We start from the raw sequence: 14,723 nt of genomic DNA on the forward strand, positions 1-14,723 counted from the left end.
CAATAAGACTATATAGTGATCAATTCTGATGGATATGGCCCTCTTCAACAATGAGATGATTCAAACCAGTTCCAATTGTTCAGTGATGAAGAGAACCATCTACAACCAGAGAGAAGGCTGTGGGAACCGAGTGTGGACTATAACATAGCATTCTCACTCTTTTTGTTGTTGTTTGCTGGCAAAGGGCATGGGGAAAGGGAGGGAAAATTGGAACACAGGGATTTGCAAGGGCTAATGTTGAAGAATTGTCCTCACATATGTTTTGAAAAATAAAAAGCTTTAATAAAACAAACAAAACAAAACAAAACAAAAAACCCCATACACTCCTGATTTTGTTTAGAATAAGCATAGCTCATAAACTTGTATTGCAAATTGCTTAACTTCATTTTTAAAGAAGCTGACCACGAGTTAGTGACCAGGATTACACTCTCCTTCTACCACTCATATTGGACAAACCAGACATACTTCCTATTCCATTCATTCTCATGGATGCATGGCTCCTGCTATTCTAGTAGTTGCTGTTCATCACTCCTTGGCTCCCTATGCAATGTTTGATTGAAATCAGTGGAATTTTTTGAAAACTTGGTCATATCTGCTTATGCTTGCTTTGATCACTACAGCCTCCTCTCTAACTCCTACTCAGGTTCAGGGTAGTTGGACCAATGTAAATGGACTGGTTTGGCAAGTCCATGCTCAGCATCACTTGGCTACCAAAAGCACCACCACTTGCTCCTGCTTTAAAATTCAAGAAGAGTTCTACAGAGCCACACTGAATATTTGCTTTGTCTATGTCAGAGATGCCATAGCATCTTCAGGATAAACAAGTTCAACATCTGTTTCTCCAGTCACTTTACCATCAGGTCCAATTTTATTGTGTATTTGAATAAGGTTGAGTGTTGATAAAAATTTGCAAATATCATTTTCCTTAGCTCTATAAGGTAATTTTCTCATGCATACAGTGGCCTGTTATACTCTGGAAAGTGGATTCACCATTTCCATATCTATGATCAAATATTCTTGAAAAATAACAATTGAGGTCTCTTCCAAATCTATCCATCCCAAAGGCATATCCATCACTGTATCCATTGTAGTCACCATAAACTCCATATCCCCCAAGATAGGCACCTCAACTCATTCTTTCAAACCCAGCTTTTCTACCAGTGCTGTTATAGCCTCTGTCAATCTCAGACCCATCATAAAGACCATAGTCATTAATTTTCTTTTTTTATTATAACATTTTTATTGACAGAACCCATGCCTGGGTAATTTTTACAATATTATCCCTTGCACTCACTTCTGTTCTGACTTTTCCCTTCCCTCCCGCCATTTCCTCCCCTAGATGGCAAGCAGTCCTATATATGTTAAATATGTCACAGTGTATTGTAGATACAATATATGTTTGCAGAACTGAACAGTTTTCTTGTTGCGCAGGGAGAATTGGATTCAGAAGGTAAAAATAACCCGGGAAGAAAAACAAAAATGCAAACAGTTTACACTCATTTCCCAGTGTTCTTTCTTTAGGTGTAGCTGCTTCTGTCCATCTTTGATCAATTGGAACTGAGTTAGATCTTCTCTTTTTGTCGAAGAAATCCACTTCCATCAGAATACATCCTCATACAGTATCGTTGTTGATGTATATAATGATCTCCTGGTTCTGGTCTCACTTAGCATCAGTTCATGTAAGTCTCTCCAAGGCTTTCTGTATTCATCCTGCTGGTCATTTCTTACAGCACGATAATATTCCATAACATTCATATACCACAATTTACGCAGCCATTCTCCAATTGATGGGCATCCATTCAATTTCCAGTTTCTGGCCACTACAAACAGGGCTGCCACAGACATTTTGGCCCATACAGGTCCCTTTCACTTCTTTAGTATCTCTTTGGGGTATAAGCCCAATAGTAGCACTGCTGGATCAAAGGGTATACACAGTTTGATAACTTTTTGGGCATAATTCCAGATTGCTCTCCAGAATGGTTGTATTCATTCACAACTCCACCAACAATGCATCAGTGTCCCAGTTTTCCCGCATCCTCTCCAACATTCATCATTAATATCTTTTCCTGTCATCTTAGCCAATCTGACAGGTGTATAGTGGTATCTCAGAGTTATCTTAATTTGCATTTCTTTGATCAGTGATTTAGAGGATCTTTTCATATGACTAGAAATAGTTTCAATGTCTCCATTTGAAAACTGTCAGTTCATATCCTTTGACCATTTATCAATTGGAGAAGGACTTGAACTATTATAAAGTTGAGTCAATTCTCTCTATATTTTGGAAATAAGGCCTTTATTAGAACTTTTAACTTTAAAAATATTTCCCAGTTTATTGCTTTCCTTCTAATTTTGTTTAAATTAGTTTTGTTTGTACAAAGGGTTTTTTAATTTGATGTAATCCAAATTTTCTATTTTGTGATCAATAACGATCTCTAGTTTTATTTTGGTCACAAATTCCTTCCTACCTCCACAAGTCTGAGAGGTAAACTATCCTATGTTACTCTGGTTTATTTATGATCTTGTTCTTTATGCCTAAATCATGGACCCATTTAGATCTTATCTTGGTATATTATGTTAAGTGTGGGTCCATGCCATAGTCATTAACTTTCAAAAAGGATCATAATGAGTACGAACCTGTGCCCAGCTCCTCTTGAAGATTTCAATGTACTTGTGCCCTCTTCTTTTCTTATAGTTCTTCAGAGCCTTTTCAGCTTTTCCTACATGAAAACCTCTCTTACATCCATGGAAGTTCTCTGGCAATATTGTCTCATTTGGCACAGTTTCCAATTCTTCCTTGCTACAAACAAATGGGAATTCTTTTAGGTGAACAAAATGATCATCATCAATGTCCGAGTATTTAGACCACTAGGCTTTAACACCTAAACCATTTCAAATGGGCTTTTTAAAAATCAGCCTGGGAAGATTTACATGAATTGAGTCTGAGTAAAACAAGCAGAACCAGGAATTCATCGTACACAATAACAGCAAGAATGTATGATGATCAGCTATGAAAGACTTAGTTCTTCTCAATGGTTCAGTGATCCAAAGCAGTCCCAATAGACTTTGGACAGAAAATACTAACTGCATCCATAAAAAGAACTAAGGAGACTGAATGTAAATCAACACATGCTATGTTCACTTCTTTTTTCTGTTTTTTAAAATCTTTTCCATGTTTTTTCTCTTTTGTTTTGCTTTTTCTCTCCCAACATGATTCATAAAGTAATGTATATTTAAATTAATAAATTTATTAGGAAAATTTACTTTATTAAAAAACAATAAAACAGAAAAAGAATAAAAACAAAAAAAAAACAAGAGAGAACACTGTCAGGTGCTGAGTAAAACATCAGGAAGGATTAAAAATATATAACAACAAATATCAGATCAAAAAAGTGTATGTATGTATTAGTAGAAGAAATTATATTCGCAAGTATCCATCTTTTATTTACTTCCTTATACATTGTTATTTTTTCTTTGCTGCTCATCTTTTTTACTTTATTCTTTTGTTCTCCATTTTTCTCTGCTATTATATCCCCTATCAGGATAGTAGTTAAGAAAGGATATATTTATATATACATATGTAGCTATATACATATACATATATACACATATGCCCCACCCATGTCCCCACATACACCTGCACATCTTTCCTATCCCTGCTGACTCTTTACTGTAACTTGCCTTGCTCTTACTTAATGTCCCCTCACCCATGGATCCCTCTCTTGTTTTCTTCCCACACTCTTTGCTTACCCATTTGCCCATCCCTCCCCACCTTATTTCTTTATAGATTTTGGAAGATGCTATGCTTTTCATAGTATAGATGTAGTGTTGCCTGTTTAACTCATTCCCGATGTGAGTAGGTTTTCAGAACTATGAGCCCTTCTCTCTTCTCTAATGCCTCCATGTCTATTCTTTCTTTGCAACTCATTTGAATAATACAATTACTATTTTTATCTTAATTTTTTCCTGAATCTTGCTTTTGAACAATTGCTGATATATCAGTCTTAAACATATGGTATACATTTTCTGCATTTAAAAAAAAAACATAAACAATTTGTCCATGTTAAGTTCCTTGAAATTGATCTCTAATATTGGCTCTTATATGTCAGATTTTCTATTAAGTTCAGGTTTGATTAATAGAAAGGTGTGAAAATCTGCAAGTTCATTTAATGTCCATATTTTTTTCCATTGACTATTATGAATAACTTTGTTGGATTGATATTTTTGACTACAGGCCTAGTTCTTTTGGTTGTCAGTAGATTCCAAAACTTGTGGTCTTTTATTGTGGCTGCTAAGTCCTGTATAATTCTAATTGTAGCTCCAGTGTACTTGAAGTGTTTTTTTCAGGTTTCTTGCAAAATTATCTTTTTGATATGGCAGTTTTGAAATTTGGCAATAATTTTTTTAATGTTTTCCACAAAGGATCTTGTGATGGTGATCAGTGGATTTTTTCTATTTCTTCTTTCCTCTCATGCTATCACTCCAAGACAATGTTCTTAGATTATTTCTTGCATTTTTGTGTCAAGGCTTTTTTTTTTTTTGTCACAACTTTCAGGAAGTCCAATTAAATATTTTCTCTTCTTGATCTCTTCTCCATATCTGTCATATTTTTTATGTTTCACATTCTATTCTATTCTTTCATTCTTTATAATATGTTTTGTTATTTCTTGGTCTCTCATAGCTTCACTGGCTTTTTCTTGTCCAATTCTAATTTTCAAAGAATAATTTTCATCTTTGAGACTGTATCTCCTTTTCTAGTTGGTTAACTTTTTTCATAATCATCTTGTTTTTCTTGGATGATTTTAATTTTATTTTCAAAAATTTTCCTCAATGTCTCTCATTTGATTTTTAAATTTCTTTTTGAGGTCTTTTAAATTCTTTCTAGATAGGGAGTCATTTCATGTTACTCTTTGGGCTAGAACCATTTTTTGCTTCAGTATGTTCCACTGAAGATGAATCCTGATATTCTCTATTCCCATAGCAACTTTTTTATGTTTGGGCCCTTTCTTCTTTGCAGATTCTTTGTTTGTTTGTTTGTTTGTTTGTTTGGTTTTTTTTTTGTAAGAGATATTAGTGTAAGCACCTTAAATCATGGGGTGAGGGGATGATGCCTCTAGCTTTACTTCAGCTCTACCCTCTGACCAGGCACCCCAAAACAAGAGCTTCTCCCTTTTGCAAGAATCTGTGGCCAGCAGAGTCCTTGCCCATTCATGGATGTGCTGGTTCCTTCTTGCCCAGGGCCACATCCCTGTGCCATACCTGGGCTGGCATTCCTAATCAGCCAAGGTTCCTCAGTCTTCTGGGACTCAGATCTTGGACTCCTCAAGCTGTCTAGAAGGTAAAAGTTTCTATGGTTCCTGCTGAGATTCCTGCCAAACTCAGCTAGCCTCAGGGCCCCCCACTTGGTGTTTCTGAGGAGCTAACTGGAGATGTTTGCATTTCACACAGGTTAGTTCCTAGCCTGGGGGTCTTTTCTTCTTGGGTTGTATCTGGAGGACTCCTGTTCTGTCCCCTATTTCCTTGATTTTTCACTAGTCTAAGTTTACCCTGAATTGCAAATTTGTTCTATTTGTAGGGAAAATTTGGAGAGTTTGAAATTTTCCAACCTACTCCACCATTTCCCCAGAATTCTTCCCTCTGGGAATATTTTTAAACATGGTGTCAACCTGTAAAGAAGCAAAAACATGGGGCATGGGATTTCAAGTGTGAAAAAAATAAAAGTAAGAAAGGTTGGCTGGATCATAGCCCAAGTAAAGGACAATGGTGTGCATTTAAGTGTAAGCCAGACTGACAAGGTTTTAAATACTAAACAAAGGATCTGCTATTTCATTCCAAACTAATCAAAAGCAATTGCAATTGGTTGAGGGAAGTGACATACTTAAATAGTGCTACATGTATTTTTAGATAGGCTAAGTTCCAAAGATTGCATAAAGCAGTTCTTTTCAATGATTTTTTCTTCAATTTTATACTTAATAAATTATTTTTTGAGGGATTACTTTTTTTTTTTTTTTTTTTTTTTTTTGGTGGATCACCTTGATCTTACTGAACTCATTTATTGTTTTAACTTTTTCTTAGTTGAATTTTCTAGAAAACAATTATAATCAGAAAATAATGATCTTTGGATTTTTCTAGTGTTGATCTCTCTAAAATGTCTTTTGTTTCACTGCAATTATTAGCATTTATAACACTAAATGAAATGATGAAAGTTAAGTATCCTTGCTTTTTGCTGGTATTTAGTGGGAATACTTTTAATGTTTCTCTAATGAATATTATGTTAACTTTTCAAATAAGTCATAGTTTAATTTTGTTAATCAAAATATCCTCCATTAATATTCTTTTTATAATTTTTATTTTGCTTAAATGTTGGATTTTACCCCCATTTTTTAAAAGGTGTCTACTGATATAATATATGGGCTATTGGGGAGAGTCTGTTTATGTGTTGTATTAGGTTGAATTTTTTTCCAAAACAAGTCTATAGCATGCTAACAATAAACCTTGCTTTGTGGATGATAAATTTTTTTTAAGTTATTCTATTTCATTAACTAATATTTTATTTAATATTTATTTCTGCATCTACCTTGTTTAAAAATTGGTTTGAAATTTTATTTATTTTCCAGGTTTTTAAGCCAACAACACATTTGCCTCATGATAGTAAGGTTAGTGTTCTTCTTTTTCTATATTCATAAATATATTTATATTTATATATATTGATATAAACATATTTATATTTATATTGATCAATAATCCAGATAATGTAGATATGATTTTTTCTTTGAAGGTTTGCAGAAATTTATCTTTTTATCTGATTGGTCCAGATGGCCCAAATAAGTTTTTTTCCCAGGGTAATTCTTTGATATTGAGTCATACAAGAAACATAAAGAAGAAAAATAAAGATTAAAAAAAAATTGGTCTTAGAGTCAGGAAGACCTACATTTAAATCTATTTTTGACTTACAGGTTCCCTGATTCCTAGCATATTAATTAAATTCTCAAAGGTCCATGTATAGAAGGTGCTCATTTGTATTGTTAGAGGAAATTCCTCTTTAGGAATTCTTTGCACTAATGAAATTACAAATTACACTCACCGACACCCATACCCACACTCACCTAACTTATTTCTTCCACTGAGAATGGTCTACCTAAATCGTGAATTTCCTGTATTATTAGGAATTAACAACATTACTTATATTTTATAGGTATTAAAATATTTCCTTTAAGTTATCTGATTTGCTATACTATTGCTGTGTATAACTTTCTTAAATAACATTCAGTAAGCATTTATTAATCACCTACTGTTCCCAGATGATGTACTAAGCTCTACTGAACAAAAAAGGCAAAAACAAATAAACAAATAACATAAATCAGTCCTCTGATTTCTGAGCTCTTAAGGAGCTCAGAATCTAATGGAGCAAGACAATATGTGAATACGAAAAAATAAAATAAACATTAGATAAATTGATTATAATCTCAGAGGGGGATCATTAATAGGGCAATTGGAGAAGGCTTTTTAATGCAAGACTGGATTTTAACTGGGATTTCAAGAAAATGAGGAGATGGAGATGAGGAGACAGTCAGAGAAAATGCATAGATTTAGGAAAGTATCAAGCAGGGAACATCCAGGAGGCCAGTGTTGCAGAATCACAGAGAACATGAATAAGATTTAAGGAAACAGGGAAATGTAAAAAAGCATTAGGTTAATGGCTTTAACAGCTAAATAGAAGATTTTATATTTGACCTTAGAGGAAATAGGGAGCAATTACTTATCTAATAAAAGAGTGAAATGGTTAGACCTGGGCTTTAGAGAAATCAGTTTGACAGCTGAATGCAGGATAGACTGGAATGAGGAGAGATTTGAGGCAGGAAGATGAATCAAAAGACTTGAAATAGCCATGGAATAATAACTGTCTGGACTAGGGTAGTGACAATGTCAAAAGACAGAAGGGAATGCAAAAAAAAAAAAGTAGATTTCACAAGATTTGATAACTGATTGGATATGGGAGAAATGGGAGAGAGTAAGGAGTTTCATTCTACCATTCATGGTAGAGACCTTACAGATCATCTAGTCTGATCTCTTCATTTCACAGATGAGGAAATTGAGGTTCTAAGAGGTTAAATGACTTGCCCAAGATCATACAAAGAATAAGTGGCAGTAGCAGAAGACAATCTCATGTCTTCTGACTGTGGTCCTCTGTCATGTTTCTATTTCTATTGTACAACATTTATAAATTTGTTAATTTGTGTTTTCTCTCCTTTTTTTCTTACCTATTTGGGGTTTATCAATTTTGTGTCTTAAAAATATCTTAAGTTCATCAATCATTTTTAAAATTTTGTATTAGTTTCAGTCAATAACTTTATAATCTTTCTTTTAAGACGTTCTTCTGGACCATTAATTAGCTATTTTCGAGTGTCTTTTAATATAGTTTTAATTAATTTATTTCTACTTTTGTTTTACATTAATATAGGAATTCAGTCATCTAAATTTTCCTTTAAGAGCAGTTTTGTCTATATATATTTTGTTTAGAACTGGCCTTTAATTTCATTAGCATTAGGGTACTTCCTAAGGAAATTCCTTTTACCATTCAGATGATAATGTCTCTGAAACTTATAGTGTTAGAGAATTGTTTGAAAGTATTAAAAAGTTGATCATTTTACTCAGGGTCACAAAGGCAATATGTGTTGAAGGAGGGACTTGAATACAGTTTTCTTGACTCTCAAGTAAGCAGGCTTTCTACCCATTCCACCACATTACCTTTGAGATAATATTGCTGCCTTTGTTTTTTTTTCTCCCAATTAATTGATTTTGTGCCTTTCTTTACATTTAAATGATTTTCTAATATATCTTTTTTAATGTCATTGACTTCATTTTGACAATGAAAATTTTGAATAATAAAAGAGATATCTGTTTTTATTTCTAACACTCCAGACCTATAGTCCTCTTACTCCCCGAGAAGGAGATATATTTCTTTTTCTTTCTCTGACTAAATTTGGTCCTTGCCATTCAATAAGGCAGTATTTAATGTTGTTTTGTTTACATTATTGTAACTATTTTAGTAGACATTGGAAACAAAATGGGTTTCCAATTGATTGGGCACAACATACTCTAGTTTCTGAATATAATAAAACACTATTGTTCCAGAGGGAATGATTAGTATAAAGATCTAAGAGAATCACTAGAAGACTTGTTTGAATTGATGTAGAACCAAATATATACTGCCATTATCTTTGAAATATTTTGGTTTTGATTTTTTGTCTCTTCCCCTACCCCCTCCATTCCTATTGCATTTTAACAGGGTTCTTTTTGTTTTTACATAGTTTTGCTATTCACTTTTAATTTTATTCTACTGTGATCTGAAAATATATAATTTCTATTCTTTTAAATATATGGAAGGCAGTAATGTAGTAATTTAATGAACACAGTCTTTGGAGTTAGAAAACCTGGGTTCAAATCTTAGAAGCACGTGGTGATTGAACAGGAGATTTGGGTATTTCTTTTATTCAAAAGTAGCTAAGTTTTTTTGAAGTGTGCCCAGATCCATTCTAATGAATGCCCTGATTATGCCATGTCTAATACACTGAGTTTATTTCCATGTCTTGCCAGATGGCTTAATGTAAGGATGTTCTGCCAACTTGGTTACGACCAATTCTGATTAACAGACATTTTCACCCAGCCCTAGGCAAGCAGGAGCCAGTCTCTAAAAGGAAAAAAAATGCTTTTTGCTGTTTATGACTTTGGATGAATAATAAAATCAGAAGAATGGAAAGGAGAACATTAAAATGAGGACAAATTGTGAAATGGAGTGAAACGGAGTCTGTGAATAATTCAATTCAACATATATTTGTTGTGTATTTGTTATGTGCAGAGCACCATGCTATATTGTCTACTTCTTTGCATCTTCTTCAATTGCTCCTACTAAATGTGCCCTCTGGAGCCAGGCAGAACAAACTTAATCCTTATACTCTATGACATCCGTTTAAACAGTCATAATTTTGTGAAATTCTGATAAAAAATTCTTCAGCCAGTTGGCAACTTATAAAATTTATAATATTGTGTCTATGGAACAAGCTCCTCCATATAATTTCCCTTAATACAGTGCTGGTAACTATACTGATAAATATTTAACAACTGACTCTCGGGAGAGGAAAATAACAATTACAATGCTTACAGAACATACTTTCAAGTTTGGTTTGCATTATTAACATTTCCTCTGTCATTTTCTTAAATTTAGACAATCAAACAATAAACACTTATTTGTGGGTATTTTGATTTCCTACTGTCGAATTCAATATGAAGCTAAAAATTTAAAGATTACTGACTTCTCAGCAGGGCAACTAGGTGTACAATGGATAGAGCACTGGTCTTGGAGTCAGGAAGACTCATCTTCTGGAATCCAAATCTGGCTTTGGACAATTACTACCTGTGTGATCCTGGAAATGTCATTTTATCCTGTTTGTCTTAGTTTTTTCTTCTGTAAGATGAATTAGAGAACCATATCAGTATTTTTTTTTTAATTGTTTTATTTAAAAAAATAGGGAAAAAATCAGAAAAGTAATACAAAACAAAAGAGAACATTATCAAATGCTGAGCAGAATATCAGGGAGGATTCAAAATATATAACAACAAATTACTAGATCAAGAAAGTATATATATTAGTAGAAGAAATTATATCTTTTGTTTATTTTTTAAAAAAATTGTTCTTTTGTTTTCTCCTGTGCACCTTTTTTACTTTAGTTTTTTTCTCCCCTTCATCCACCCCCGTCCCTACTCTCTTCCCCTCTACCAAGCAGGCTAATAGTTAAGAAAATAAATAAAAATATTTATGTAGACATATATAGATACATACATACATAGACATAGACATATACCCCGCCCCCATCCTGCACATACATGCCAACATATCTTTCCTATTCCTGCTGACTCTGTTGTAATTCTGCTTCTTAACTTGCCTTACTATTACTTAATATCCCCTCATCCATTGATCCCTCACTTATCTTCTTCCCACATCCTTTGCTTCTCCATTTGTCTACCCTTCCCCTTATTTCTTTATAGATTTTGGAGGATGCTATATTCTTCATGGTATATATGTAGTGTTGTCTATTTAACCCATTAGCCATGTGAGCAAGTTTTCAGAACTGTGAGCCCTTCATCCTCCTCCAATGCCTCTGTGCCTATTCTTCCTATATACCCCATTTGTATAATTACTATTGTTGTCTCAATTCTGCCGAATCTTTGTTGATTGTTGTTGTCAATCTTAAACATATGGTGTTCATTTCTCATTATAAAAAATATAAACAATTTGTCCATGTTGAGTTCCTTGAAATTAATCTTTGATATTGGCTCTTACGTGTTAAATTTTCTATTAAGTTCAGATTTGATTGAAAGTCCCCAAAATCTGCAAGTTCATTGAATATCCTTTTTTCCCCCTCATTCAAGATTATAGATAATTTTGCTGGATGTGATATTTTTGGCCACAGGCTTAGTTCTTTTGATTGTCAGTAGATATGATTCCAAGACCTGCAGTCTTTATTTATGGCTGCTGATAAGTCCTGTACAATTCTAATTGAAGCTCCAGTGTATTTGATTTTTTTTATCCCGTTTCTTGAAAAAATATCTATTTGATGTGGGGTTTTTGAAATCTGGCAATCATGTTCCTTTGTGTTTTTCACCAAAAAAATCTGGTTGAGGTGGTGTTCAGTGGATTTTTTCTTTCTACTTCCCTTTCATGTTCTATCACTCCAGGACAATTTTCTTGGATTATTTCTTGCATTGTTGTGTCAGAGCTTTTTTTTTTTTTTTTTTTTGTCACAACTTTCAGTCCAATTATTCTTATATTTTCTCTTCTTGCTCTATTCTCCAAACATGTCATTTTTCTTATGTTTCACATTTTGTTCTATTTTTTCATTTTTTTACACTCGGTTTTATTATTTCTTGGTCTCTCATACATAGCTTAACTGGCTTCCCCTTGTCCAATTCTAATTTTAAAAGAGTAATGTTCATCTTGGAGACGCTGTATCTCCTTTTCTAGTTGGTTAATTTTTTTTTCATAATGATCTTGTTTTTCTTGGATAAAAAATTTGTCCTCAATGTTTCTCATTTCATTTTTAAAGTCTTTTTTGAATTATATAAATTCTCTCTGGGAAGGGAGTCATTTTATGTTGCTCTTTGGGATAGAAGCTTTTTTTACTTCAGCATCCTTCTCTGAAGATGAACCCCGGTCTTTCCTGCTCCTATATTTCTAAAATGGTGTTCTTTCTTCTTTACTTTATTTCTTTGTTTATATAACAAAGAACAAAAAAAGAAATAAAAGAACAAATTATATTTTTTATAATGAGAAGTGAACACCATATATATATGTTCTTTGTTTATATAACAAAAGGTATTAGTGTAAACATCTTGGGATGGGGGGGATAGTGTTTTGGGTATCACCTCAGCTCTCCTCTCTGACCAGAATCCCCATACCAAGAGCTCCATCTTCCAGCAAGTGCTCATAGCCTGCAGCATGCCTGCCCTGTTGCTTCTGCACTCACCAGGTGCTGCTTCCTTCTCACCCAGGACTTCTCAGTTGCACACCTGGATCTGATATTCCTAATCAGAATGAAAACTTTTGTGGTTGATCAGTTAATTTAGTTATATCAGACTTTTTGTAAACCCATATGAGGGCTTTCTTGGTAAAGACACTGAAGTGGTTGTCCATTTCCTTTTCCAACTCATTTTACAAATGAGGAAAAAAGTTCCCTCAGTCTTCCCAGACTCAGACCCTGGTCCACAAATAGTCCAAGAATGTTCCTGCTGAGGCACTAGCCACACTCAGCTGACCCCAAAGCTCCCCACTTGGTGATTCTGCTGAGCTAGCCCTGGAAGTGTTTGCACATGTCTGACTTTTTGTAAACCCATTTGAGGACTTTCTTGGTAAAGATCCTGGAGTGGTTGGCTGTCTCCATCTCCAACTCATTTTACAAATGAGGAAACTGAGGCAAATAGGGTGAAGTGACTTACCCTGAGTCACACAGCTACTAAGTGTCCAAGGCCAGATTCGACACTCAGAAAAATGGGTCTTTCCGACTCTAAGTCCAGTACTCTATCCACTGCATCATCTACATGAAGGATCTAATATTAACGTGCTGACTAATATATTGGCAAAGCTGAATTCACATCCCAAGGGCATGAAGAAAGATTCAACAAATATATGTTATAGATTATTTATGTGGTGGTTTATGTAAGTATTCTCATTTGATTCTAATAGGGTTGTTGGGAAGATCAATATAATGTCTTGGGACATCCACGTGGAACTAAAGTGCATGGAGTACCAGGTCTCAAACTCCTAGCTGTGTGACCTAGTTTGCCTCAGTTTTCCCATTTGTAAAGTGAGTTGGAGAAGGAAATAGCAAACCATTCCAGTGTCTTGCCAAGAAAACCCCAAACAGAGTCACAAAGAATCAAACAGGACAGGATAATTACAAATATGATGGTGAATTTTTTGGTGAATATCTTTCACTGTACCTAATCTAGAAGGCTTTACCATCTACAGGCAGTTTCTTTTCCATTGGCCTTCTACACTAGATATTTTCCATGAAAACAAAGTTCAGTCTTATCAATATAAGAGTTACTATTCTGCTATAGAAAAGCCCACAATCTTGTTTTGGATTCACATAGGCCTTATAGACGTGTATTTTAAGTCGAATCTCTTTCTGAATGTTCATATTTATAACTTACTGGCTTGCCTTTTCCTAGAGAGGGATGCTTTTTTGTTTTATTTTTGTCTTTGTACTTCCTGCACTTAGAAGAAACTCTGTTATATTGTAAGCCAAATTAAATAAATGCTTCTTTGTTCATTAAGAACTCTGATACTAATAACTAATATTTATATGCTTCACTATATTATATGCATTGCACATTTATATTTTTCATATAGATATATTTATGTAGTATTTTCAAATTTGCAAGGTACTTCATATACATTATCTTATCTGATGTACAACGGAAGCTTGAAAAATAATTGTTATGCTTAACAATGCCCTTTTTGCTGGTGAAGAAACAGACATTTCCTACCCAGTACAACTCTGGAATTTGAATGCAGATGTTTCTGATTCCAAGTCCATCTGGCTATCTAATATATCAGCTTAACTTGAGCTTCAATTAAAATGCTTTAATCATTTAAGATAAGTGACTTTCTTAGGATGTGGTGAAGATTTTGGAAGGAGGAGTGTTAAATAAGTGTAAAATGTTTTAAGTGCCATTTAAGGTAACCAAGAAATACTAGGAGAGAATGGCTGTCTCTCTCCACCCCCACCTCTACAGTTCTATCATTCTTACCTTCTCCGCTCCCCAGGATTAGGCCTTGGAAGGACATTTGACAACATCCCCATTGTACCAGGTAACCTCCCACTTCCTGGGTGTCTTTCAGCTCACAGCAACCCATGAATAAACACAGTCTGGTTTGTTTGGCAGAGGATAGAAGGGTCCCAAGCCAGGCCAGACTGGGGAAGCTTCATGTTTTTCTTGAGGCTATGCATGGTTCTGAGAATCACAATGGCTATCTCCCCACCCCAATCCTACCCCCCACCTCCCTCCACCAGGACATCTTACCATTTAATCTGGACATGAAGGGACTTTTTCTTTTTGGCTCTCAAGCTTAGTTATAAACCCCCCTTTCAGATAGACTGCCAATCAATATGAGCTTAAGAACCTCATTTAAGGTGTGGAATGAGCCTGTCTGTTTGAAATCCTGG

At 34.3% G+C, this 14,723-nt stretch overlaps 1 pseudogene; it reads right to left on the reverse strand.

The window, feature by feature from the left end:
* Nucleotides 1-540: 540 nt before the first annotated feature.
* LOC127547743 (heterogeneous nuclear ribonucleoprotein H-like) lies at nt 541-14,360 on the reverse strand (annotated as a pseudogene).
* Between the last annotated feature and the right edge of the window lie 363 nt (nt 14,361-14,723).

Source organism: Antechinus flavipes, chromosome 1 (genome assembly GCF_016432865.1).
Source record: "Antechinus flavipes isolate AdamAnt ecotype Samford, QLD, Australia chromosome 1, AdamAnt_v2, whole genome shotgun sequence".
In the NCBI taxonomy this organism is placed as follows: Eukaryota; Metazoa; Chordata; class Mammalia; order Dasyuromorphia; family Dasyuridae; genus Antechinus; species Antechinus flavipes.